Here is a 27,210-nt window from a genome sequence, read left to right as displayed (position 1 = left end):
CAATGCTAAAAGTTTGAGAACTGCTGCAATAAGTTGTTAGTAAGTTGACAGAGGGGTGTGTGTGTGTGTGTGTGATACTCTACAAGTTTTCAAAATCACTAAAATCAGAATTTGGAGGAATAATCCGATCATGTTATATATCAATCAATGCGTAATTTCATGCAGAATGCAATGAAACAAACCACATTGAAATATCTGTGTTCTAACAAAAGGTACAACCAAAAAACCAGTGGGGGTAGGGCGATGGTACATCACCATGCCCACCACCTGGGGCGTTGCCCCGCCCACTGCATGGGGTGACGCGCAGGCCTCCCGTACCGGGTTACGTGAATCCTAGTGATGCCACTAGATACCGCGGCAGCCATTTTTGGCACCATGGCAGCCCCATGCTCTGGGCAGCTCAGGATTGGGCTGCCTGTTGTTTTGCTGCTGTCTTTGAAATGTATATAATCTCACTAATGCTTTGGGAAACCCCTTTCACACCCCAGCTTGGGGTGGAGGTTTCCTGTACTTACTGGCAAGTGTTAATAAACTTTTTAAAATAAACTGCTGGATACGTATTTTTTTTTTTTTAACCAGAGGGGTTTGACCATAGGGGACCCACTTGGAAGGTTGGAGTAAACTATCTGTGTCCAGGAACTCCCCTTCTTCTATCTGCTACCCTTGGAGGTGGGACAGCACAGGAAAGATGTGGGAAGGGGACACATTTGGTAGCTTGGCCAAAGCAGATGATGTTGCAAGGAAGTGGGTTTCAGGCACATAAGTGTAAGCTGTTAGAAATCACAGTGTCCATTGCCTGGAAACCTTTGGGGCAACAACATTACACTATAAAATTGTCTTTCTTAGCTGCTGATATTTAAGAACTTAAGAAGACCCCTGCTAGATCAGGCCCAGGGTCTATCTAGTCCAGCTTCCTATATCTCACAGCGGCCCACCAGATGCCTCAGGGATAAGGCCGGACACAAGGCCAAAAGATACTTGCATCTCGCTGCCATCTCCCTGCATCAGGCATTTTATTTACACTCACACTCCCCAGCAAAGACACCAGATTGCAATTGGGTTTAACATGTGCTACCTTATTAAACATAGTGACCAATTTTTAACGCATGAAACCTACTGAATATACCTCCCCACCCTCACCAGTCTGGGGTAGGCGAAAAACATGCCATCCATGACCAATTCGGATGACAGAAAAAAATTCCTACCTGGCCCTCATAATGAGCAACCAGCTAATATCAGACTGTACATACCCATCATGGCTTGTAACCTGTGATGGAGTTTTCCTCCAGAAATCTGTCCAATCCCCTTTTAAAGGCATCTAGGCTGGATGTCATCACCACATCCTGTGGCAAGGAGTTCCACAGACTACACACTGGGTAAAGAAATATTTTCTTTTGCTCTAACGCTTGCAACACTCAATTTTAGTGGATGTCCCCTGGTTCTGGTGTTGTATGAGAGAGAAAATAGCATCCTTCTATCCGCTCTATCGATCCCCTGCACAATTTTGTATGCTAGCAAACTTTTAAAGCACTCTGTTCACTATGCTTTTTATAGTTTTGCTTCTGCTTTTATTGTTTATCATCATTTAAAAAAAAAAATCTTTTCATATTAATATGAGATATATATGGTTTATATGACATACCAAGACTTTATTGGTATTTCTGCATCAAAGAAAGCACATCTGAATATAGAAGCTCTGGAGCATCCAGACCCCAAATAAAATCTTGATGGCCCCAGTAAGGTTCATCCTTATAAAAAACTACATGCTTGATTCGAGGGAGAAGTCGTTCAACATCCTCTGTGGTTACAGATGTGTCCTTTCCACCAGCCCACACAGCCATTGGCACAATCATGTCTTCTGTTTTGTAAAATAGAGGAGTGGACTGTTGGCGAAAAAATAAAAAGTGAGAAAACTGATTTCAGTGACTGTTGGGAACATACGAGTATGGTCAATTTTATATATTTTCTGATATTTTTCAGACATGGAATTTTGGGGGGTTTGTGTAAGATCTGCTCACATTTTTCAGTTCAACTGGATAATCAGAGGTGAGCTCTTTCCCAATAAAAAAAACCTGACAATTTAGAGATGCCTGGGTCTGGCATTTTGGAAAGTTGTTGCATCATGAGCAAACAAGAGGCATCCAGGTTATCTGATGAGCCGCCGAAGTGCAAGGACATCACAAGTGGGAAAGAGAAACAGGATTAGCACATGTGCATGCCAAACATGGTAAGGTCCTCACTGATCAGTGGAGGGTGGGGCGTGGCAGGGAGGAGTGGAACAGGCTGGAGGGAGGGTGGATCAGGCCTCAGAAGGGGCAGGATCAGTGGCAACAGCATGTGCCACATCCTATCTCCCTTTCTGGGGGGGGAGGGAACACAGATCCACTTGGTAAGAAATTTCTCTGGCACTGGTCCAAGTAGACCCTTTGTGCACACTGGTGCTTTCCCATGGGAAAGGGGACAAATGTCTCCTTACCCTGAGGAGACCTGCAGCGGCATGGGGGAATTTGCCCTGAGGAGACCTGCAGCGGCATGGGGGAATTTGCGCTGGAGTGGGTTACCCATCTCCTTGATGTGCTCTCAAACTTTCCACAAGAAATGTATTAGATGTCAAAAATGACAGCATTGTTTACACCAGGGGTGTCCAAACATTTTGGCAGGAGGCCCACATCATCTCTCTGACACTGTGTCAGGGGCCGGGGGGGGAAGAATTAATATACGTACATTTACATTTAAAATTTGGATAAATTTACATAAATGAATTTATTAGAGATGGAACTTATATGAATGAATGAATGTCTTACAGTAGCTCAAGGCCTATAAAAGGCCTTACACAAAGCAAGGCCAGCATTTCCTTCTCTGCCACTGCTGCATCACAGATGTGAAACAGCAAGTTGTGGAGGGAGCCCTCATCCCACAGCTCAGGTGAGAGGTCGAACAGTTGTCCTCATGCTGAGAGCAGTTGCTTCAGCCCAGCATGGGCTCCAGCAAGTCTCTGGAGGGCCAGAGGCTCATTGGAGATTGGGGGCTGATTGGGAGCCCCTGAGGGCCACAAGTGGCCTCCGTGCTGTTGTTTGGGCACCCCTGGTTTACACTGTTTAACTAGCAACCAAACTTGCTGTTTAAGTTTAACTTGCTGTTTAAGTTTAACTAGCAACCAAAGTTATTATTCAGACTTTCAAAATATCTGACAAATCACTCTCCCCTCTTCTTATTTATTTGAAGATCTGTATCCTTCCTCTCCCCTTGTAAGCAAGGCCGAGAGCTTAGCTTACCATGTTGTATACAGCTTTGTTTTTCCAGCCATAGTCAATATATTTAAATTCATGTGATTTCCAAACCTAAAAAGAAGGGAAAAGAATTATGCACAGTTTGAAATAAGGTGAAGTTTTAATTCTGAAAAGGAGATTAATAAGGAGATGAATAATTAATAAAATAAAATAAAAGGAGATGAATAATTAATTCATGATAAAGTATCTAAAATGTCATTCATGTATGTATAATGCTAGATTTTTAAAAAATACAGTTGAGTAATAAAGACTTTAGCTTTCCAAAGCCATGTACCTTCCCCTCCCACACACAACTGTGTGTGTGTGCAGGCTCTTTGTGCAATAGGAACAAAATGGAACATGTGAAACAAGCCCCTTGGTTAAACCAAAATTAAAAATTCTATAATATGTGAAGCTTTCCCTCTAAAATACATTACTGCGTCTTTGAAATCATAGACTAACTAGAAAATAACTTCAAATATATTTGAGAATCTTATTTTGAAAACAACTTTTTAAAAGATTAGGTTGGAACCTTTACGGCCCAATCCTACTGAGGCCTGCACTGGCAGAATGCAAAAAGCGAAAGCGCTGTAAAGCACTTTACTATAGCAAAGGGAGTCAGAGTGCCAGGAGGAAGGCCAGAACCTTTCTTTATGTGCTGGCAGAGGGATGGAAACCTGTCAGTAGTATGTTCAGTGAAGGAGTACAGGGAAGGCAGGGGGATGGATGGGAGGAGTTGAACAGGGGAGGGGAGGGTGGAAAGGAGTGGTGATGGGGGAGGGATGTGGGCAAATTAGGCCTGGAAGGAGGTGGGATCAGCAGCACCAGTGCGTGCCATATCTAGACTCCCATCCCAGGCCTGATCCACCTGCACAGATCAATGTGGACTTATGCCACAAGTATCGCTGGCACAGGTTCAAGTTGACTGATTGCAGCTGCTGGGGCTTACCCGAGGTCTAGGGGGACAAATGACCCATTACCCCAAGGAAACCTCTAGCACCCAAAAGTGCCCCACAGAATATAGCAGAAACTACACTAGAGATGCTGCATTGCTGCACAGGTATTTAAGTAGGATTGGCAGTTGCGGACCTACCATTAGGTTTGATGAGGCAAAAGCTCCAGGCGCAAGCCACTAGGACCCCACAGAAGCCTCTCTGAGGCTCCTGACGGGGTTGGAAATTCTGCTTCTAGTTTCCCAGAAGCACAGTTTATAGCATCGGGAAACCTCAGAGAGGCTTCCCCGACATGGCTCTGGGTCACACAAGGCTCTGTGAGCCTCAGGTGAGTAGAGGGGGTGGATTTTTGTGCAGGGGGATGCCGATAGCCTGCGGGGGGGGGGTACAATCACAGACCTTTGCTGTGGGACTGGGGAGGTCTGGTGCTGAGGACTGAACTCTTAGCCAATTTTGTAAGCCGCCTTGTGTGCCCGCTGGGCAAAAAGGCGGGGTATAAATTAATAAAATAATAATAATAATAATAATAATAATAATAATAATAATAATAATAATAATAATAATAATAGTCAAACTATTGGTAGTCAGTCCCACACATGTACTCAAAATGAGAGATACCATTAAAAATCAGACATTAATAATATATTATAACAACAACAACAACAACAACAACAACAACAACAACAACAACAACAATAGTAGTAGTAGTAGTAGTAGTAGTAGCCAAACTATTGGTAGTCAGTCCCACACATGTACTCAAAATGAGAGATACCATTAAAATCAGACATTAATCTCTAATTTTTGACACATTGGCAACATACCTGTTTCCAGTGGATCATTGTCTTTACAGAAGTAAAACCAGGATAGATTCCAACATACACATCTACTCGACTCTGGAAAAACAATATGATTAAACAAGCAAGTACAGAAGCCATTGAGCAGCCGTACACTGCTCATACAGAAGATTCACATAAGAGACAGTTGAGAGCCATGCTACGTGCAAAATATGACATTAGAACATGTGTACACGTGGTGTACTGGACTGTTGGAAATTGCTACGTGCATGGGGTTCTTAAACAAATATAGAATCCACCTACCACATTTATGTTTTCTTTTCTATACACATCAATTGTTTGGAGACAAATCTTGTCGATGACTGCATAACTGCACAGCTTGGCAAAAATGTGTTTCAGTTTGTTACTAAGAAGACAAAATTCTTTTTTTCCAAATATAAGCTGTAAAATAAAATGGCAGAAATGCTTCTGAAACTCTTGAGAAACACATTTATTTAATGGTGCTTAACAGAACACACACATGCACATTAAGATTCCAGTCAAAGCTATCTCCCCTGTACATTTATTTATTATGTTAGTATCTCATTTTTCTTTGATAGAACACAACATGCGTAGTGAGCCCAATCGTATACTTATTGGCTGTCATTGGTAAGGATCCTCTGCTGGTACTGACATCTGTAAAGCAGTGAGCGTCAGTCATAAAAGGTGCTTTGACAGCACACTACTCAATCCGCTGCCGGGAATGCCAGTGGGAAGGCACCTTCCCACCCCTGTTGTCGCCTCCCCCACTGCTCATTGGAGCTGGTAAGTCAGCAGCACAGGCAGGAGGTGGGGGGGAGGGCAGACTGCAGACAGGGAGGAGTGAAATAAGGAGGGATAGGCTGATTGGGTCTGGGAATGGGGTGAGTTTGGTGGCTACCAAATTCTAACTCCCTTTGCAGACCTCATCCTGCAGTATGGTCCACGTGAACCTGCACCAGCTAGTTAGCTAGCTCAGGTTCAAGTAGATCTCTCTGCAGTATGGAGGCTTACTCCTAGGTAATGGAACCACTGTTTTCTTTCTCAGAGGAGACCTCCACAACTGCACTCCTACTGCAGGATGTAGCAGTAGCTATTTTGGCACCACTGCATCAGCAGTGGAGAATAGACAGGATTGGGCTCAATGTTTGGGGGTACACTTCCACCTAGGCATTGACCAAACTTAGACCTGCTTAACTACAGGTAAAACCTAAGACCCCCAATCCTATCCTTTCTCCCTGCCCCCTGAAAGGAGATTCAGCTGTGTAAGCCTCCTGATCTGTAATCATTCACCTCAGTCCTGCACTAGCAAGTTTCCTAGTGCAAAACTGAGGAGAGAGAGGAGCTGGGGAGGTTGTAGGAAAGGAGGATAAGATCCAGACATTTGCCATTGCTTCACCCTATCCCCACCCCTATTCCACCCACCCCATACCTCCCACCAACTTATCTGCTTCTGCGGGCGGCAGGAGATCCAACAACATGAGAAGGATGGAACCAGTCCACTACTGAGTGCACTGCTGGTGTGCCTTTTACAAAGGTGCTGACTGCATTTTGGCAATCAGCGCCAGCAGAAGAGGTGCTAAGATGTTGGCCAGTTAAGTAAGGCATTAGTCTCATAGTTAACTTTGTGTCATATGTCAACTGACTATGCCCTAGAAATTCGCACTCATGTCCCAATGCTATCTCCCTCATTGCAGAGACAATGCAACCATGTCTTGGAGACATGCTGCACCCAAAGCAGGGTGGTGAGATCAGGATGCCTCCATGAAGTAAGGGAACTGTTCTCCCTTTCCTCAAAGTGAGCCCCCTATTACTCTCTGCACCTAATTTGTCAATTCCAGCTCCGTGGCTCCGAGGAGACATGGTGAGGCCAGGTAGGGGGCACAGGGTATCTGTGGCCTCATTGCCAATGAAAACCACTGACTATCCTCCTCACTGCATCTCTTAGTAGCCCCAAGCCCCACCCCACTCCTCCACCTCTCCACCCCATTACTTCTTCTCCCTGCCTACATGCCACCCCATAAGACAACTCACTAGTGCCGGGAGATCCAGGATAGCTGCTGCTACATGGCCAGCACCACTTGCCATTCGCTGCAGTGGCCTGGCAGCGGGAAATAGCACATTGCATTTTGCAATGCTGCAAATGATGCTGTGCTGCTGGAACACAAATTCTGGCAGTGCAGTTGGGGACAGGATTGGTCAGTAAGTTTATACTGGAGAGCCAGAAGCCTTCCTAAATCCTGTTACTCTGCCACAGCACAAATGGGGTCTTCTCATCTGTGCTCAGCCTCCATCACGTACCATGAAGTTGGTAAAGAAACCAGAGCATGTTTTTGAGAAGAAGATTTTGAGGAAGGGCTGGGAAGGACCCTTGTCTGAAACTCTGGAGAGCCACTGTCACTCCATATAAACAATACTGAGCTAATTGGACCACTGGTCTAAGTAAGGATAAGGCAAGCTCATATGTCCCTATAAAAGGGCTTCACCGACTGCAGGAGACTTTTTAAGGACATCATCAGACACATAACATTGTACGGATGATACTCAAATGTGTCAATCTCAAAAAAGGATCAATTAATGATTGGAAATCCTATAGGAATCTTCCTACTCTTCAGATAAACTACATGGATGGCAGTGGGATTATCCCACTGTAAACATGCAAAGAAGATTTTGAAGTAATAAATGATAATTGATATTACATACTCTCCGGAGGTAACAGAAGGGGTAAGAGTGGCCCTTGCATTTAACCAACATACAGGGAAAAGCCAAGCATATAAGCAACTTGAATAGAATATTGTCTGAAACTCTGGAGAACAATGCTCAGAGGTATATAATGCAGAGCCATTAGATATTTGATTTTCTCTGTAAACTGCTTTGTGAACTTTTTGTTGAAAAGCAGTATATAAATACTGTTGTTGTGGTTGTTGTTGGTTCCCAAACTGTGGGTCAGGATCCACTGGCGGGTCGCTACCTGATTTTCAGTGGGTAGCCAATGGCTGGGCAGAGCCTCCAATGTAAATGCAGGTAATGGCAAGATCAGATAACTAAATGCCTCAAACCTTGAGTCTATTCAGATAGCTGCTAATTACCTTGCAAACTGCTCAGCTCCTGGAGTTTGCAAAATAGCTGTTTGCCCTGCAAAGATTGACCTGCAAAGAGCACAGCTCCTGGGGTTTACAAGCAGCTGAGCTCCTGCAGCTTGCATGCATGGAAATATAAGGAAATGAATGTGTCTTACAGCCGAACCCTGAGCTGCTCGGGGCGCCCAGGCTCAGCAGCACCAAGAAGGGCTGCCGCCGAATCCAGCGTCTCCCGCGCTAACGCAGGAGGCACCTCGGGAGAAGGGGACGTTCATCTCCTTCCCCCAGTAAGGTAAGCAGCCCCGCAATGGGGTAACTCACTTTACCGCTGACCAAAAGGTCGGCAGTAAGGTAAAGGTGCTCATGTAGGGCACACAGCCCTGCATGAGTGCCCTGGATCCTGCGGAGCAGAGCTCCGCGGATCTGCCTCCCATCCCTCCCCCAGGCATGCCTCCTGCCCACCCCTCCCTGCGTCACACCTTCCTGTCACGCCTCCTCCCCTCCCTCTCTCTGCCCCCGCTGGCCTCCCCCCTCCCCAGAATCCCTTACCCCCACCCCGCTTACCGTTCTGCAGCTTGGCAGTCCAGGAGTCCACCAAGCTGCAGGAGCTAGGCAACAGCGCTGGGCTAGCACGGGCGGCAGCCCGGCAGTGAGCCCCGCGAACATGCCCTACGGCACATTTGCAACTGTGCTCAGCGGCACACACCTGTGCCGCCAAGCACAGGATTAGGCTCTTAGTTGATAAAGGATTTTTTAAAAAATCAGAAGATTTTATATTTTTTTATTTTTCTGGGGAGAAATGTGGGAAAGGAAGGAGAACATTCATTAAAGTTTGTTAGGGTTGCTTCATGATGAGAAATGGATTGAGTTTTTTGTAAATAAAGAAACAAAATATTATTACTTGTAAGTAAATAAATAAAAATGTTATTTCTTTCTAGATCTTTTTTTAAAAGTCCCATAAACCTAGGCGGGTTCCCATAAGAGTGTCACTTTAAACAGTGGGTTCAGATGATAAAAAGTTTGGGAACCTCTGTTATACAGCATGTCTAAATGTCCATTTGAGAGGACATTTCAAGGACATCATTAATCATGTGAAATTTTAATTAATCTTAATTTTTTCAGATCAACCATGATACAAGGTGGATAGCAGGAGTGTTGTCCCATCTAAACACATTAAAGAAAAAGATATGTAACTGATTATGGAAATATTAAACACATTAGAAAATAAAGTATATTACATACCGTTACGATTCCATCAGGGACAAACGCAACAATTTGAGGTACTAGCTTAAAGCCCACCAATGTGTAGGCAGGAGCAAAGCACATGAAGAGCTTGACCTTTTGACTAAGTTTGTGGCATGACTGAAAAGGTAATAAGACCTGCAGAAGAAAAGGAATTTAAAATCCAGTGGGTTCACTGTTTCTGTGGCAGATTCAGTTAAGAACCCACTCACCCCCAGACATACACATGGATACCAAATCCATGGATGCTGGAGTCCCAGGTGCAGCCAGGATCCCAGTACTGCAACCATTTACTTTGATTGCACTGGGTCCTTTTGAGGTTGGGATGTCTTGCAACCCACTACATGGGCTTCTCAGCCTCCCCAAAAGGTCTCCCAGATGAGATCAGAAGCCACTTCTGATGACATCCACAAGGTGTTCTGAGGCCAGAGAAGGCAAATGAAATGGGTTGCAGGCCTCCCCAAATCTCAGAACACCTTTCAGATTTGACCAGAAGTTTCAGACATGAACCAGAAGTGGCTTCCAGTCCCATCCAAGAGGCTTTCTGAGGTGGGGGGGGGGGGTTCCTGCAGACAGCGGAATCTACAGATGCCAAGCCTATGGATATGGAGGGCCCACTATATTACAATTGCCTGGGAATGGGGACAGAATCTGGCATAACTGCCGGATCCTGGCCCTGCATCCTGCTCCCTGCCTGCCCTGGGAATGCCTGCTGCCTACCCTCCGTTACCCTGAAACACCTCCTCCCCACCCCCCAACCCCTGCATCAGCCAAGCTTGACTGATGCAAAAAACTCCGCCGGGCCTGGATCCGGCACAGGGAGGGCAATACAACTCCTTGCCCTGGCCTCTCCGACTCCTTACAGCACATTTGCAACATCCCTAGGTCAGCAGAAGTGACTTGCGCCGGCCTAATCCAGGAGTTAGGATTTCACCCTAAAGCATCTTCTCAGCCATTAGTACATCATGTACAATATCATTGCAGGGCCGTAGCTAGGGGGGGCCAGGAGGGGTTTCACCCCTCCTGAGCCAGCAGTTTCCCCCCCCCCCCTAGAATTTTTTCCTACCATGACCTCTTTGTGTCTAGTCTGGCATCAGTTGGGGATGATTTGAAGCCCTTTCTGCAACTTTTTTCGTGCACAGGAGGAAAGAGGGCTTGGTCCTTCTGGCAGGGATGGGAGGGAGAGGGAGAGAGTTCATGTGTGTAGAGTGAGTAAAACAGGATCCTGGAGGGCTCCTTGGAAGTTATGACCTCTGGTCATCCTGCCCCTATCCAGAGCACATGGAGAGCTGGGCTGGTCAAGAGAAGCTACAAGGAAGGTAGGGAGAGATTTCTACTTGTACTGGCAGGGGGAATGGGGAGGGTGCTATTTCTTCTACTGTGGAACATGCTAATTACTACAAAGTATTGCTGTGGAGCTGCAGGGAGAAACGTTTCTGTTTGGAGACTTCATAGTGGGATTTTTGCCTTTCATATATATTTTTAAAATTAATGGCTGTTGCTTGGGGACTGGGGAGACCCTTTTTCTGGTGGAGAAAGTATGGAAAGCATTTGAGCTACAGAGAACCAAGAATTTAAGTGTGGAAAAGATTCTAAGTAGGGGTGAATCCAGGGGAGGCCATGGGTGCATACCCACCCCCCAACTGTCCTGCCAGCAGGGAAGGGCACCCATCAGAATGGAGAGCAAAATCGGGTATCAGGGAAACACCCACTGGGCGGGTGCCAAGGAGATTGGTTGGAACGGGAGCCCAAGTCTACCCACCCAGTAAATAGCCACAGAGCTCAGTCTGGAGCCCAGGTCTACCCAAGCAGGTAGACCTGGGCTCCAAGTCCAGCAAATAGCCACAGAGGCCTGAGGGAGGACATGATTGAAACATACAAAATTATGTAGGGGATGGATGGAGTGGATAGAGAGAGATATTCTTTTCCCTATCACATAACACCAGAACCAGAGACATCCACTAAAATTGAGTGTTGAGAGAGTTAGGACAGATAAAAGAAAATATTTCTTTACTCAGTGTGTAATTAGTCTGCAGAACTCTGTGCCATAGGAAGTGGTGATGCCATCTTACCTAGATGCCTTTAAGAGGGGATTGGACAAATTTCTGGAGGAAAAGTCCATCATGGGTCATGATAGGTATGTGCAAGTTCCTGATTTTTGAAATGGACTACCTCAGAATGTCACATGTAGGGGAGGGCACCAGGATGCAGGTTTTGTCTTGCTGTCTTTTGTGCTCCCTGAAGCATTTGATGGGCCACTGTGAGATCCAGTGGGGCTCTTTGTATGTTCTTATGTAGGCTATAAACTCAATCGGGAGCCCAGGTCTACCCAAGCAGGTAGACCTGGACTCCAAGTGGGAGCCCAGCTCCACCTGCGCAGTAAATAGCCACAGAGGCAATAAGCTCAATTGGGAACCCAGGTATACCCAGCAGGTAGACCTAGGCTCCAAGTCCAGGTGGAACCCCAGGTCTACCTACCCAGCAAATGTCCACAGAGGTGATAAGCACAAACAGGACCCCAAGTCTACACAGCACGTAGACATGGACTCCAAGTTCAGGCAGGAGCCCAGATCTACCCACCTGGTTGACCTGGGCTCTGAAGGTAGTGCACACGGTCTCCCCCTTATACACTGGATCCACCCATAAGGAGATTCAACTCTCAGAAAGATAGGAGAATTCAGCTCTACTAGGTAGATTCAATAATTCAAGTCTTCTGTACTTTGCTTTTTCAATGTAATGAATATTGTAAAAAAAAAAACTAATGTTCCAAAGACGTTACTGTATTTGACTTGCATATCTTTCCTCTTGCTTTTATGTAAAGTAAAAAAAAAATTATTTTAGTATGTATCAATGCATCAGCAATGTGTCATCAGCTAATGAAAGGTTTTCAATACAAGCAAATACTCTGCATCTCAGTGCTATGTTTTACTTTTGCAGGGATGCAAACCTGTGTATTGTGCTGGTGTGTAAAATGAAAGAATATGTTGCATGTTATTTCTATGTAGACAAATGCATTTTACATTGCATACAGAGATGCATTTATTCTATGCAATGTTTGTTACATTGGTTTACAGATAATGAATGCGTCTTTCAAACACACACCCCCAAATATTTTGGGGGGGGGGGTGTGTCCCCAAAATATTGTCCAATTGTTTTGATTTTTCCCCTCACCAATTTGTCTCATTTGGAAGAATCAAATTCCGATATCATTAAATGTAGGAGGCTACCAGGCTTCGAGTAGAAGTATATTTTTAACCAGTAACGTATGGTTAATAATCATGCTCTGGTTATTAGGTGTGATTGCCCTGTCTCCAAGCATAATGCTGCATAGAGTGCACTTCTGGATAGACCCAGAGTTGCCCTCAGAAAATTAGCTTGTACACACTCCAAGTTAATCTTTATTGAGTTGATCCATATAGGGCAGCCATTGAGGAGTTGTAGCACACCCTTCACGTTAAATGCCTTCAATGCGGCTGGGAGATATTGGTTACCCTGCTTAAAGAAAAACCTAATAATACTTTGGGATGTTAAGAGGGCTGTGTTAGTTACCAACTTCTGATGCGTGCCCCATAAAAGGTTATTTTGAAAGTGTAATCCTAAATATTTGAAAGTTTTAACTTGTTTGAAAGTTTCCCCCTTTATGGTCCAATTTCGGGGTCTCCAAGATTTAGATTTAGAGAAAACCATAATTTTGGTTTCCTGGACATTTAAGGTAAGTTTGTTCCATTTCAAATATTCAAGGCTTCTATCTATCAGGTGTTTAAGGCCAACTTGTGAACGCGAAATGAGGACTGCATCATCTGCATATAATATAACAGGGATATGTTTTGGACCTAATTTTCGGCAGTGACCATCAATCTGGAGCAGTAAGGGGGCCAGGTCATTAAGAAAGAGGGTGAAGAGAGAAGGTGCTAAGGCACATCCCTGCTTCACCCCCTTATCTACTGGGATTTTAGATGTTAACTTCCCCAGTGGTGCAAAGTTGACCTGGCATAAAGTTCCTGAGTGGAGCTTCCTGATAAGGGCCAGCAGGTCCATATTCAGTTTAAAAAGTTTCTCCCATAGAAGATCCCTGTCAACCGAATCGAATGCCCCTTTTAAATCCAAAAAGGCCACATATACTTTTTGCTTAGGAGACCTGGTATACTTATCCACCAGATAAGACAACACCGCGAAATGATCAACAATCGAGGCCCCTTTACAAAAGCTAATTTATTCTTGGCCCGGAAGCCCCCGTTCTGACAACCACACTAATAACTTAGTCAAAAGATGTCTCCCATAAAGCTTGCCCACCACAAATAAAAGACTAATAGGCCGAAAATTGGAAGGGTCCTGGTGGTCACCTCTTTAAAAAATTGGTACTATGACCGTACTCAGCTGGTCATCTGGTATAATACCAGTTTTGTCTACAACCGTATAAAGCAGGGGTGTCCAAAGTTTTTGGCAGGAGGGCCACATCGTCTCTCTGACACTGTGTTGGGGGCCAGGGAAAAAAAAGAATTAATTTACATTTAAAATTTGAATAAATTTACATAAGTTTACAAAACTGAATATATTAAAGATGAACTTATATGAATGAATGAAGGTCTTGCAATAGCTCAAGGCCTATAAAAGGCCTTGCACAAAGCAGGGCTGACCTTTCCTTTGCTGCTGCTCCTGCATCACAGATGTGAAACAGCAAGCAGTGGAGGAAGCCCTCATCCCACAGCTCACGCGAGAGGTCAAACAGTTGCCCTCACAATGAGAGCAGTTGTGTTGGGCCAGTGTGGGCTCCAACAAATCTCCAGAGGGCCAGAGGCTCATTTTAGACTAGGGGCTCCCTGAGGGCCGCATTGAGAGGCCTCGAGGGCCGCAAGTGGCCCCAGGGCCGGGGTTTGGGCACCCCTGGTATAAAGGGATGCTAATAAAGATGCCCACCAATCCAAATCCATTTGTAAAGCCTCTGAAAGGACTGAGTCAAGACAGTGAGATTTCCCAGTCTTGCTTTGAGAGATTAACTTTTTAATCTCCTCTGGCACCACAGGGGGCCATGAGGGGGCCGTATAAAGAGAGAAATCTCTAAAGCAAGAGTGCTGCCTGCCATATCCTGATGAAAAAGGGCAGAGAAATGCTGATGCCACTCCTGAGAAGAGATGGCTGCAGCTGAGAGACAAGTTGAAGGTTTCTGGAATAAACTTGTAATTACAGCCCAAAAATGCTTGGAGTTCTTTTGGTTTACTGCAACTAATAACTTGTTCCACAAAAGAGAAGCATGTTCATGTTTTTTTTTTCTTTTTAATTAGTAGCTGTAACTGCCTTTTGGAGATAAAATATGTATCAGGTATTTTAATATCTCCAGAGAGGCGGTACTGGTGATAAATTGACCTAATCTGATTCTTAAGTGCTTTGCAGTCCTGGTCAAACCAAGCCGCAGAGGAATAAAGTCCCCCTCTTTTGGAGTGAGGGGGTTTGAAGTTGGAAACAAAGACAGATGTCAAATGCAAAATTAACATCTCATATGAAGTGCCTATGCATTTCTCATCTTTCTGATTTCATGCTATATGTCTGAAATGATGTCAGAGAATGGGGTACAAGTCTTGCCAAAGAACATCTAAGAGCACACCTTGGATTCAAGTGCTTCACTCAGAATAAGTGAGGGTGAATAGGAATTTGCAAGGCAACATGCAAGACTTTTAGCTGTGTTTAAACATTAAGACTGGAGCTTCCTCATGAGTCAGTTCCTGACAACTCAGGAACGATGCACGGGGAAATACATTTCAATATACATGTGTGCATCACAACAATGGAAATAGGTCTTCTATACCTGTTAAGGAATTTCGTTGTTATGTGGACATTCAGCCTACTGCAGTGGTTTTCAAACTGGTGAGTCACAACCCACCAGCTTGTGTAAAGGTTCCCCCATCACTTTAAGGGGTGGGGGAAGGAGGGAGGTAGTGATGCAATCCCCAGGATTATGTTGCTAATGGAGGTGAAAGGGGGCTATTTTTATTTACTGAGGGTTACTGACTGCTGCAGGAGTTGTGGTGAGCCCCAAGCAGCCCTCTGCATGGCTCCCTGATGCTTAGAATGTTGACTTAGAATATTTATAATGTTGAGAAAAATGGGCTGCCGAGCAACCCGGAAGTGCTTAGCGACTGGTTTTTCTCAACATTCTACATCAACATTCCAAGCATCGGGGAGCCCGTGGAGGGCTGCTCGAGACCACCACCCCCCCCCCCCCGCAACTCCTACAGCTGCCAGCAGCCCTCAGTAAGTAAAAATAGCCCCCTTTCATCCTGGGGATCACGTCACTGCCCTAGCCCCTCCCCCACAAAGACTTAAGGAGTAAAACTCTCCCTAAGTTTGAGAACCACTGGCCTACTGTATTACATTCTTGTCATTTTTACTGCATCACATTTCATAGACGTTATACCCAGTGCTTTTTTTTGTATTAAAAAAAAAAGGTGCAGGAACTCACAACTTGTTAATCTTTTATTTATTTATTTATTTATTTATTTATTTTAAAACCATTTTTTATTGGAGAAATAAAATACTTTCTATGTGCATCCCCCCTAAAGATGAACTTACTTCTGAGTAGACATGCATAGGATTGGGCTGTCAATCTCCACATCCCCTTCCTCCTAGCTACTTTTTCTACACATGGGGAAAAATACTGTACAGGTGCACTTGTAGCATGTAGTATGTAGTGTGGCACTACTTCGAGGAGAGGAAGCAGTGAATGGATTCCGAAAAATGGCTTATATGAGTTCCATGTAGTAAAATTACTCTAAGCAACTGTGGGAGTAAGAACAAAAAAGGAATTCTTACACGAGAGGGGTCCTTAGGTGCACATTGAAACAGCTACGTTTGCAAACAAGCCATTAAATATGGTTTAAATCAGGTATCAGAATACTCTGTCTTTGGGAAGGCGCTTGGCATGCAATTGTATGTTCTCTGCTGCTCTGAGCAGCTGCTTTGCATTGCTGGAGAGGAACTGCAAACGCTGGCTGGCAGAGGGCATACTTGTGGGGGAAGGATGAGGAGGATCTCTGGCAAGGCTGGACAGCACATTGTAAACACATAGAATCCCTTTTCACCTGCCCTTAGCATGTGAAAACGGGTGCAGATATATCTCTCTGCCAGGATTAAGAGCCCAATCCTAGGTATGTCTACTCTGAAGTAAGTCTTGTTCTAGTCAATGGAGCTTACTCCCAGGTAAGTGCCTAGGATTGCAGCCTAAGAGCCCAATTCTATGCATGTCTACTCAGAAGTCCACTTTAGTGAATGGGGCTTACTGTGGATAGGATGGCAGCCTCAGAGTTCAATCCTGTGCCTGTCTACTCAGAAGTCAGTCCCACTAGAGTCAATGGGGCTTCCTCCCAGGAAAGTGTGGACAGGACTGCAACCTCAGAGCCCCTCCTCTGCTGGTCTACTCAGAAGTCAGTCCCACTAGAGGCAGTGGGGCTTCCTCCCAGGAAAGTGTGGAGAGGACTGCAGCCTCAGAGCCCCTCCTCTGCCTGTCTCCTCAGAAGTCAGTCCCACTAGAGGCAGTGGGGCTTCCTCCCAGGAAAGTGTGGAGAGGACTGCAGCCTCAGAGCCCCTCCTCTGCCGGACTACTCAGAAGTCAGTCCCACTAGAGGCAGTGGGGCTTCCTCCCAGGAAGGTGTGGAGAGGACTACAGCCTCAGAGCCCCTCCTCTGCCTGTCTCCTCAGAAGTCAGTCCCATTAGAGGCAGTGGGGCTTCCTCCCAGGAAAGTGTGGAGAGGACTGCAGCCTCAGAGCCCTTCCTCTGCCTGTCTACTCAGGCTGCAAGGCTATGACACTTTCCCAGGAGTAAGCCCCATTGAACATAATGGAACTTACTTCTGAGTAGACATGCATAGGCTTGGGCTCTCAGGCTGCAAGGCTACGCACCCTTTCCCAGGAGCAAGCCCCATTGAGCACAATGAGACTTACTTATGAGTAGACACACCTAGGCTCGTGCTGCAGATTGGCACGGGGCTGCACCAGCCAGCTTCCTTCCCCTCCTCCTCCGTCAAGCCAGTACCTGGGCGTTCTGTGGGTGCCGCAGCCCGTCTCCCTGGCTGGCTGGCTGGCTGGCTGGCTGGCTGGCCGGCCGTCCTCCTCCTCGGCATTGGCGCGTGTCCCCCGCGCACTCCACCAGCTTGGAAGCTGCAGGGGGAAGCAGAGCGTGGGGGGAGGGGGCTGGGCTCAGGCGAGAGCTTGGAGATGGTGGCAGGAGGGGGTTGTTGTGCAGTCAGGCAGGGGCTAGGCGCCCACCCACCCTGCACCCCCCAGCACCCACCCAGCAAATGCCTCTGTTTTGCTCCCCCCCAGAATGCCTCCGAAGGGGAGGGTCCCCTGCAAAAAGGTGCCGGAACTCCATCCCCCCACGTTCCATTAGAAAAAAAGCCCTGGTTATACCTCATTCAGCCATTAGATATGTCAATGTAATGTAACGGTGGAATTGACTAGAATGTAATACAGTAGGCAACTGTAATTCCGGGACTACTGTTATAAATGCGGTCTGACTTTCAATGGAACGTCTCTAAGCAATGTATTCCTCTCAAAGTACCTATTGTTGCACCCAGGGAATGACTCATATAATATAATCCATCTTGCTGAGTTTTCTCCAGGATAAAATGGATTGTTGCTGGAACATCATATATCCCCATCTCATGAAAACTGTAACACAAAAACACACTCAGTTGAATTTTTTTTTTTCTAGTTACAAGGCCCAGTCCTACCTGAGGGACAATCTGTCAACTATTGTGGCAGCCACTTCACCTGTCTGAGCTGCTGCCCAGAAATGGGCAATGGGGGTCTGCAGTCAGCCTCTGAGCAGGCAAGGGTAGAGGTTGATAAGGGGCAAATTAGGGTGGAGAATGAGCCAAGGTGGATCTTGCCATTACAGCATCCTCTGCATCCAGCACACCGATTGGGAACAAGGCCAGTTGGGAGGGGTAAGAAATGAAAATTTACTTACATCCTAGCCACATGGTCCCCAATAAAAGTCCTCAGATCGATGCTACCTCTCTTGCTGGTGTAGCTTTTACAAAACTGTCTGGGGCATAACTAGATTAGGCCAGAATTTCTGGATGTGGTGGACATCAGTGCTGCCATGTCCCACACCATAACCTCTGTCTCGCCCTGTTCTGCCTTGTCCCAATCCTTGCCCCTTTGCTAGTACTATCCTGCCTGCAGCACTCTTCTGGTGGCCCCCAGGTTTGCACCACTCTTCTGGTGGCCCCCAGGTTTCCAGCTCTCACGTCGTTGGCACAGTCCACAGACCAGCAGAAAGGTTGCTACACCAGCAGACCTCATGGTATGCTGCATACCACAATAGGGTAAGCCCATTATGTTTAAAAGATTGGTTCCTGTTCTGTAGCTCACAGAGTCCATTCCTGATTTCATACTTTTAAAAGTATAAGTTAACAAAGGGAAACTTAGACATCTGTTGCTGGGTTTTTCAGTTGGAGCTTCCCATGCCATGCTATTCAAAAAACAGATTCAAAGCAAAGTAGGTTTTATGATCTTGATCTTCACTCCAGTAAATTGTATCTTGCTCACAGTTAAGATTTGGTTTTAATTCTGCATTCAAATGGACCAATAGCTCATAGAAAGGAATAAAATACATCTCATGATTGATTTCTTTGTTTTTCAGATTTTCATATTTTCCTTTCTTCAAGTGAGCTCAGGGTGGTGTGCATGGTTCCTTCCCTTCTTTTTTTCTCATAATAATCCTGTGAGGCAAGTTAGGCTGAGAGATAATGACTGGCCTGTGGTCACCCAGGCAGCTTCATAGCTGAGTGGGGATTTGAACCTGAATCTTCCAGGTCTAAGTTCAACAACACCACCACCACCACCAGTACAACATCCTGGTTCTTTACACGTTTTTATTGCCCAAATGAAAGGTGGGTGAAATTAATACTAGAGAAGGGATAATGGGTGAGAGTTAAGAAAATGTGTCACTTTCACCCCAATCCTATACCTGTTGGCTATAGCATGCAGCCACACCAGTAGAGGTTGCGCTGCATCCAATCAATGGGTGACCAGAAAGCAAAACAGAGGTAAGTGGGAAAAGTTCATTATTTATCTTCATGTAGGCCTCTTGACTGCCTATGGGTCTCCTCAGACCCATGCCAGCTATGGAGCTGGTGTAAGTCTGAGAGCCAGGAAGCATTCTGGGGCAGGGCCCCAGGGATAGGATCTAGGGTGAAAATTGCCATTGGATTCACACTGTCACTCCCCCACATGCCCTTCCAGTTCCTCCCCCAAAACATCCTGATTCCTCCCTCCCTGCCCATGGCTCATTCCTACTGCCAACTTACAGGCACTAGCAGTGGCTAGGAACTCCTGTGGCACATGCACACAATCAGTAACCATTCACACCGATATCCCAATGCACATGCCTTTGATGCAGCTGCCAAGTCAATCCGGGCCCTCCATCGACAGAAAGCAAGTTCCATCACTGGAAGGCCCAAATAAGATTGGCCATAAGCCCCTGAAGGCTACCATAGTACAAGAGGAGAGTATAAGAGTATCCTAGATTAAGGGATTTGAGCATGTAAGAAAGAAAACACAAAATACCATCTTGGATCCTTCCAAAAATTTGTTCAGAATTGATACCTTCTGATTAGAAGGCAAAACAAAATTGGCTGCCTACAGTGGACCCTCAAGAACAGCATTGCAGAACAAACATCTCACCTATGCAAGTCTGAAACAGTTCTCTGAACTTACCTGAAATCCCAAAATTGTTCCTGATCAATGGGCAGAGTCTGGTGTCTTCTAGACCAGGTTGTTCCTCTGCAGTTTAGAATCCAGACATCATAGCCAGCATCTGCTAGAAAAAACCCCAGACTATTGCTGGGGACATTTGTAATCCAGTCCCTTCCGTCACCAAGTGTACCATGTACTGTCAACACAATGGGTCTAGGTCCTAGAAAAAAGAAAAGGGAGAACCTAAAGATGTTCAATTGCACTTTTAATTTTTAAAAACTCACCTTGAACATAATAATTGCTCAGTGCAATAATCTGGGATGGCTGAAAATGGAGACAATGGTGCTTAGGGCCCAAACCAAATAGGTTGCTGCACTGTCAGAACTCAGCCCAGAAAGGGAAGAACAGGGTGGGAAGCTCTGCAGAGAGGAGTGTGTCAAGAGTGGGAAGGAGGCAGTTATCAGAGGCAGTGGGTCCATTAATATCCCAACCCCCTTCCCACCATCCATGTTCCCAGGTTCACTTTGAGTTGTGCCAGCCAAAGTAGATCTATTGGGGAACTGGAGGCTTCGTTCAAGGCTGCCGCTCTCCAGCATGCAGCTTGCAATCTGTTGGTGCTGCTGCATCAGCATGGGGGGAGGGGTTTAGTTAGTTAGTTAGGACTGAATTACATACTGAAAGAAAGAATGTGATGGGGGGAAGAACTTACTGCTTGTGATGCTGTAGTCCCATGTTAGTCTAGGTCAGGACATGGAATGCCACAAGTGCAGAGGAAGTGTTGCACTGCTTTGACAACAGTGATTCTACATTTAGAGACAAGAGTAAAACTAAATGCTTACAAACCTTTTGCTTGCTAAATTACAGCCCAATCTTGAACTGCCTAGAGCGCAGGGCTGCCGTGGCACCGAAAATGGCTGCTGCAGCATCCAATGCACTACTGGGCAGCCGACGGAGGCTCCTTGAGAGAAGGGGCTGTTTGTCCCTTTCCCCCGGGTAAGGAAAGCAGCCCCACAATGGGGCTACTTGATTCTGCAGCAAACTCTTGGACTAGTGCAGAATCAAAGAGCTCAGTGTTAGGCCATGCGGCCCACCACGGAACTCCCCCTCTGCCCGCCTGCTCCCTCCACCTGCCATACATCCTCCCCAACTTCCTCCCGCCCTCTGCCCACCTCCCCATGCCCCAGAACGCTTCTTCCCCACCTCCCCCCACACTCCCACCTACCTCTCTGCCTGGTGGTTTGGGCAAAAGTATCTACAATCCCCTGGTGCTAGCCCAGCGCCTGCTGATACTGGGCTAGCTCCAGTGCTCAGCCAGCACTAAACCCCACAAACATGCCTTACAGCACATTTGCAATAGTATGTACCGGCAGTGAGCCAGCGCACATGGCATAGGATTGGGCCATTAGTAAGATAGTTTCATGCCCTCACCCAGTGCTTTTACTACTAGTCACCCAGTGACTTGGTCCTTGAAGATAACCACAAGGCCAGTCTGTGTAAATACCCTGTTATCTTGCAAGAACAGCGAAATATGTCTGAAGGAAGGACATCGCTACCAAACCGAGGGGTAGAGAGGGGCTTGGGTGAGGCAGGGGTGGAAATGTATTAATCTTTTGCCTGTTAAATCGTATTGCTTTGAACTGAGTACAAAAGGCTGGCTGCATCCAGCTGAACTTTGTACATGATTTGAGAATGTTCTCCTTGTGCCTTACTTGGTTAACCTGCAATAAATAGCACTTTGGAGTTCAGTGTGTTATTGGATCAAGGCACACCAGGCACGACTTCACGCTGCCCTCAGGTTTTGGGAAGGGCAACACTTGTTATTAGGTTACATTTTATTATTATACGTAGACTTTCAAGGCAATGTTACAATATGTTCACAATATGCTACTTTTCAATATAAAAACACTTAAACATTATTGCTGACAGATGAAGAACAAAGACCAGACTATGGTTGGAATGGACAGCTAAACCAAATTGTGCAAACCTAAATTTGGCAATCAGAAAATCAGCCATAGTTGGGCACAGAACTTCAGCTCCATTCAGGTAGTGTCATGGGAATGATGCTTCTAATCAGTGAGATTCCATTCTCACATTGGGACTGCCACATGGTTGGTTCCAACCAATCATCTCTTGCCTAGGAGGGATGATGATGAATGGGAGTAAAGACCCATGTGACTGGTGATTCCCTTCTGGGTCTTTTATTTACATACATTCTTCATTGGGCATTCCAGATGTATATTTATATATGCCCCCAGTTACCCACATCTGCAGAATCTCAGAAAGAAATGAGAGGTCATCCTTGTGGAAGAGTGTACTCTTTTTCCCAGAATGACCTCACCTCTGTATAAAGTAGGTTCTTCCAGTCCCTTTCTTCTCGCCATCACCAGAACTCTCTCAGACACAGTCATACATGTGGCCCACATGGCCACCAGGCTGAGATGACAGGTGAATCCTGCAGCAACTCTTACCCTTAGGTAAGAAATGAGGGGAGAGAGCTCACACTTTGAACTAGTTCACTTCAACAATCAGCCAAATACCTGTCTTCCCAGGACTGAGTACTCCATAAGGAATTCTGTTCACCTGCAGGTAATAGCCATCCACTGTCAGGATTTGATATTCTTCACTGGGATATCCCCAGTATTGGATTATTTCATCCTGCAAGAAGAAATATATCATTGGCAAAAATCAGGCTTCACCAGCACCCATTTAGTCAGAAATAATACATTTTGCAGGGAAACTGTTAGCACAAGCAGCCTTGTAGCCCTGGAAACAGATACACAGTGGCCCCAGTTTGTCACAGACAGAGCCACAGCTGGTGATCCACCACCCCGTGCAGCCTCTGTCTCTTTGCCCCACTGTGTGGAGGGGAGAGACCTTGTTTCCTACAGTCTCATGTTTTTCTGCCTCATGGTCCTATAAACAACATAGGAAATACAGAACATGCTGAGAGCTCTCCTAGTATGTCCCACACTTCCTATTTGTTCAAAAGGACCAAGAAGGAGGAGAACAGTGAGGTTCAGTGCCCGATTCTCTTCCTGCTCAGTTTTAGCAAACCAGAAGCACTTTGGAGTGACTATTTCAATGGCAGGCTGTAGGGTGGTGGCAGCAGACTTAAGCTGAAAAGTGGCGTGACCAAGACTTTTTGCCGCTCCCCAGAGTTCACTGTACTATGTGAAACACAACAGTCACCTCACTATTGTTCTACCCCAGTGGTGAAGCACAACATGCTCAATTTCAGAGGACGTGGGAAGCACAGATTGAGGCTTCAATCCTTTGCACACTTTCCTAGGTCTAGGATCCATTGAATTTGGTGAGGCTTACATCTGAGTAAACATCTCTTCCCATAGGAGAAGATAAATGCAGATAATTACCCAAAATACTGATCTGGTTTTTTTTACAGTTGACAGTTCAGAGATGGACATTTTCAAAACTACAGGTCGAGTCTCATTATTCTTGAGGATTCCATTCCCAGGACTCATGTGGATGGCAAAAAACTGCACTAAAGCAAATCAATTTAAAGAACAAGGTGCCTTTGCTCTGGTGATTTAAAAACAGCCTTGTTGACCTTTTGAAATGCACACAGAGGCAATCACTCTTTCTCCAGGCACTTAGGCTTCACTAGGATGCAGCAAACCCTCCATCACCAGGATACCCAGCTAGGGGGAAAGAATGGACAAGGTGATAATCACTGCCATTAAGCAATCTTTCACATGCTCAGGGGAAGGGAGGAGTGCAGCTTGCAGAGAGAATGATTGATGGATTGTTGCTGCCTTCTCTGGCATTATTAAATAACTGTTTACCTTTAATTTAAAGGGCCCTTCTCATCAGCTTTGAGATAGAAAAATCTGTGGAAACTGTGGATAATTAGGTTATACCTGTAATCCAGTGGTTCTCAAACTCTCTGGGAGAGTTTGAGAGCCACTAAGTTCTTGCGTGGGTGAGAGGGGGGAGGCAGCAGGGGCAGAGGAAGGCAGCAGCACAATCCCCAGGATCATGCCACTCAGGGGGGCTGCAGAGAGCCCGGTGCAACCTGCAGCAGGACTCCCCGCAGCAGTGAAAGTAGATGCCAAGCAATCGCGCCCCACCTCCGCTAAAGCGGAAGTGGAGCGTGATTGCTCCGCATCCACTTTCACTGCTACCGGGAGCCCTGCTGCAGGTCTCCCCGCACCCCTGGGAGGCTGCAGGGGCTTGGGGCCCTGCAGCCCCCCTGAGCGGTGCAATCCTGGGGATTGTGCTGCTGTCTCCTCCCTGCCTCCAGGCTGTCCCCACCCCTTAGGTGGGCAGGGGCCAGGGCCCGCAGGCTGGGGTGTCACGATGCCCCAGTTTGAAAAGCCCTGCTGTAATCACTTGCATGACTGTCTCTCTGCAACATTAAAAAGCAGTTTTTACAACTGTGATTTTAAAGGGGTACATTTTTTCCCTTCTCCAGGGATCAGCACATTCCTTCTCATTTGCAGGGGCCATTTGTGTTCAGTCAAATCCATGTATGACAAGGTTGGACCTGTATAGTTTTATAAGTGTACTGCCATGACATCACATAAAATGGGGGCAGAAGATAGGGCTTTAGGGGCTAAAGCCCTAAGCCCTGAAGGGAATTGTACCAAAGTACACCTCTGGTCATTTCCATTGTCAGCATGGTTTACCTATTCTTTTCCGGGTTCTGCTCTTTGCATTAGCATAAGCACTGCATGTGGAGCCCTCCATCACAAGAGCCTTGTGATGGAGCCCTCCTTTCTCCCTTCTTGTTCTGCCTCCCTAGTTCTTTCATCTCCTTCTTTGTCCTCACTGAGTGGCTACTTGCTGGCAGGCCAGTCAAATGGGTGATTGATGGAACCTGTCCCCTAGGAAAGCAGGAGCAAAGCTGTAAGCAAGAACCAGTTGAGCCAGAAGTAGGCAGGTCCTACTGCCTACTGTGTGAGTGTGTGAGACAGAGAGAAAATGGAGTATAGGTTGGAGGGAAAAGCTAACTGACAGAGTTGAAATAAATAGTTATTACATATTATGAAATCATTAAGGATAGTTATCAGAGAAATGCCTCTAAGGATATGGCCTGATATGTTTTTATCTGGGAGTAAACCCAACCAAACACAAAAGGGCTTACTTCTGAGTAGACTTGACTAGGATTGTGTTGATAGTTGGAATCAGTGGATTGATTTGTTACAGATATTGGATGGAATCCTACACACATATACTGTACAGTCCTACGAACATATTCTTTTTAGACTTTGCATCTTTTGGGGACAGGGAGTCATTCACTGACTTGCTTTGCAATGTAAACTGCTTTCTGAACCACCAGTACTTTTTGTAAAAAAAAAGTATATAAATATTTATTATGAATACTAATATATAGGGGGCCCCATATCAAGAACTTATCCACAGATCGGGTCTGCAGGGGGCCCCCCTCCATGCATACCTCCGGAGGACGTTCTGAGCACAGCAGACACCCCACACATCTGTTCAGTAGATACACACACCGTTCCAAAATGAGCCTGTGTACGCCACTTACGATAGTCATAAATTCTTGAGGATTCAAATGTCTTCCATCTAAGGATTCTTCTGAATCTATCACTTGTAGGACGAAGCATGCCACTGCCATAAACAGCCACATCTCGGACCTGTATAAAACAATGCCAGTTGTTCCCAACAAATCCCCATGATGCATTAGCCACTGACATTTAAAGAATTTAACAAGTGACTCACAACAAAGCATAGTAGATTTTAAATTTATTTCATTCAACAAAACAGTCACCTTTCAGATATCCAGATCTGAACAGTGACTTTCAAAGAACTTTTGGAACAACAAAAAGATCGGTTTTCACCCCAGTGGCATCACAACAGGGGTGATGGGGCTGGACAGCCCAGTGACAATCCCAGAGGGAGGCAACAGACCACACAGCCGCTCTGCTTTACAACTCATTTGTGATGCCATCAGCCAGCACAGGGACTGCAGTGCCAGTGTCCCATCTGGTTTGCATTGTGCTGTTAGTCTGCAATGCTGTCCAGACTTAACTGGGAGTAAGTCCCATTGACTATAATGGAACTTACTTCTGAGTGAACATGCATAGAATTGGGCTGCAAGTATTGTTTTTAAGAGAAGGGGATTTTCTGCAAAAAGCTGGTATGTTTTCCAGTCTCAGATTCCTTGTGGCAACACAGTTGTGCAATTCATGACTTCCCCTAAACCCAGCTCTTCAGTAACAAGCACTTGCCTTTTGGGCACAGCTGCATGCCATGGCATGGTGAAGGAAAGGACTGGACTCTGGATTTTGCATTGGAATGTGCTTCAGTCCTATTCATTTCAAGGTAATTAAAATATGCCTAACTCTTAAGTGATATTAATAATCGTATCTAACCTTGGTAAGAGGATAGCTTAAAATTCAAGCTCTTAAAACTCTAGACAAAAATCAGCAAAATCAAATAAAGCAAATGCATGAAAGAAAATAACTTCTCTTACCTGCCACTGTTCTCTAGCAGGGAATGAATCTCAATGCAAGGCTGTAAAAGTCAAGTAACAACCTGCTGAAGATGTAATCAGTTTCACTATGCAATATATAATTATGCACCACATCAAACATACTATTGCTGTGGTTCTCAAACTGTTGGGTCACGACCCACCAGTTCATGTAAAGGATCCTCCATCTCTTTAAGAGGTGCGGGAAAGGGGGAGGGCGGCCATGAGACCCCCAAGATCCCGTCACTAAGAGGGGCAAGTGGGGGTGCTTGTACTTGCAGATGTCCAGCACCAGTAGCAGGAGGTGCCGGGAGCCCTGAGCAGCCCTCTGCAAGGCTCCCCGATGCTTAGAATGCTGAGAAAAAGTGAGTGCACACCACTTCAACAACATGCTAAGCATTGGGGAGCCCTGCAGAGGACTGCAAGGGGCTCCCCGCACCTCCTGCTGCTGGTGATGGACATCTGTAAGTACAAGCACCCCACCCTGCCCCTCTTAGCAATGAGATCCTGGGAATCCTGTTGCTGCCGTTGACCTTCCCCCACAAACACTTACTTAGGGAGTAAATCTCCCTAAACATTTGAGAAACATTGTACTACTACATATGTAAACCATAAATAATGAAATAAGAGCAACCATCTTCAAAAGAACAACATCATGATATAACCAGTGTCTACAACCACCCCATGGCAGGAAGGTGGGAGGAG

At 45.9% G+C, this 27,210-nt stretch overlaps 1 pseudogene; it reads right to left on the bottom strand.

Moving 5' to 3' along the window:
* Window positions 1-1,649: 1,649 nt before the first annotated feature.
* LOC136645570 (lipase member M-like) lies at window positions 1,650-25,662 on the bottom strand (annotated as a pseudogene).
* Window positions 25,663-27,210: the final 1,548 nt, after the last annotated feature.

This window comes from Tiliqua scincoides, chromosome 3 (genome assembly GCF_035046505.1).
Source record: "Tiliqua scincoides isolate rTilSci1 chromosome 3, rTilSci1.hap2, whole genome shotgun sequence".
Classification (NCBI taxonomy): Eukaryota; Metazoa; Chordata; class Lepidosauria; order Squamata; family Scincidae; genus Tiliqua; species Tiliqua scincoides.
The sequence above is the reverse complement of the archived record's forward strand: the minus strand, read 5'-3'. Positions and strand labels throughout refer to the sequence as shown.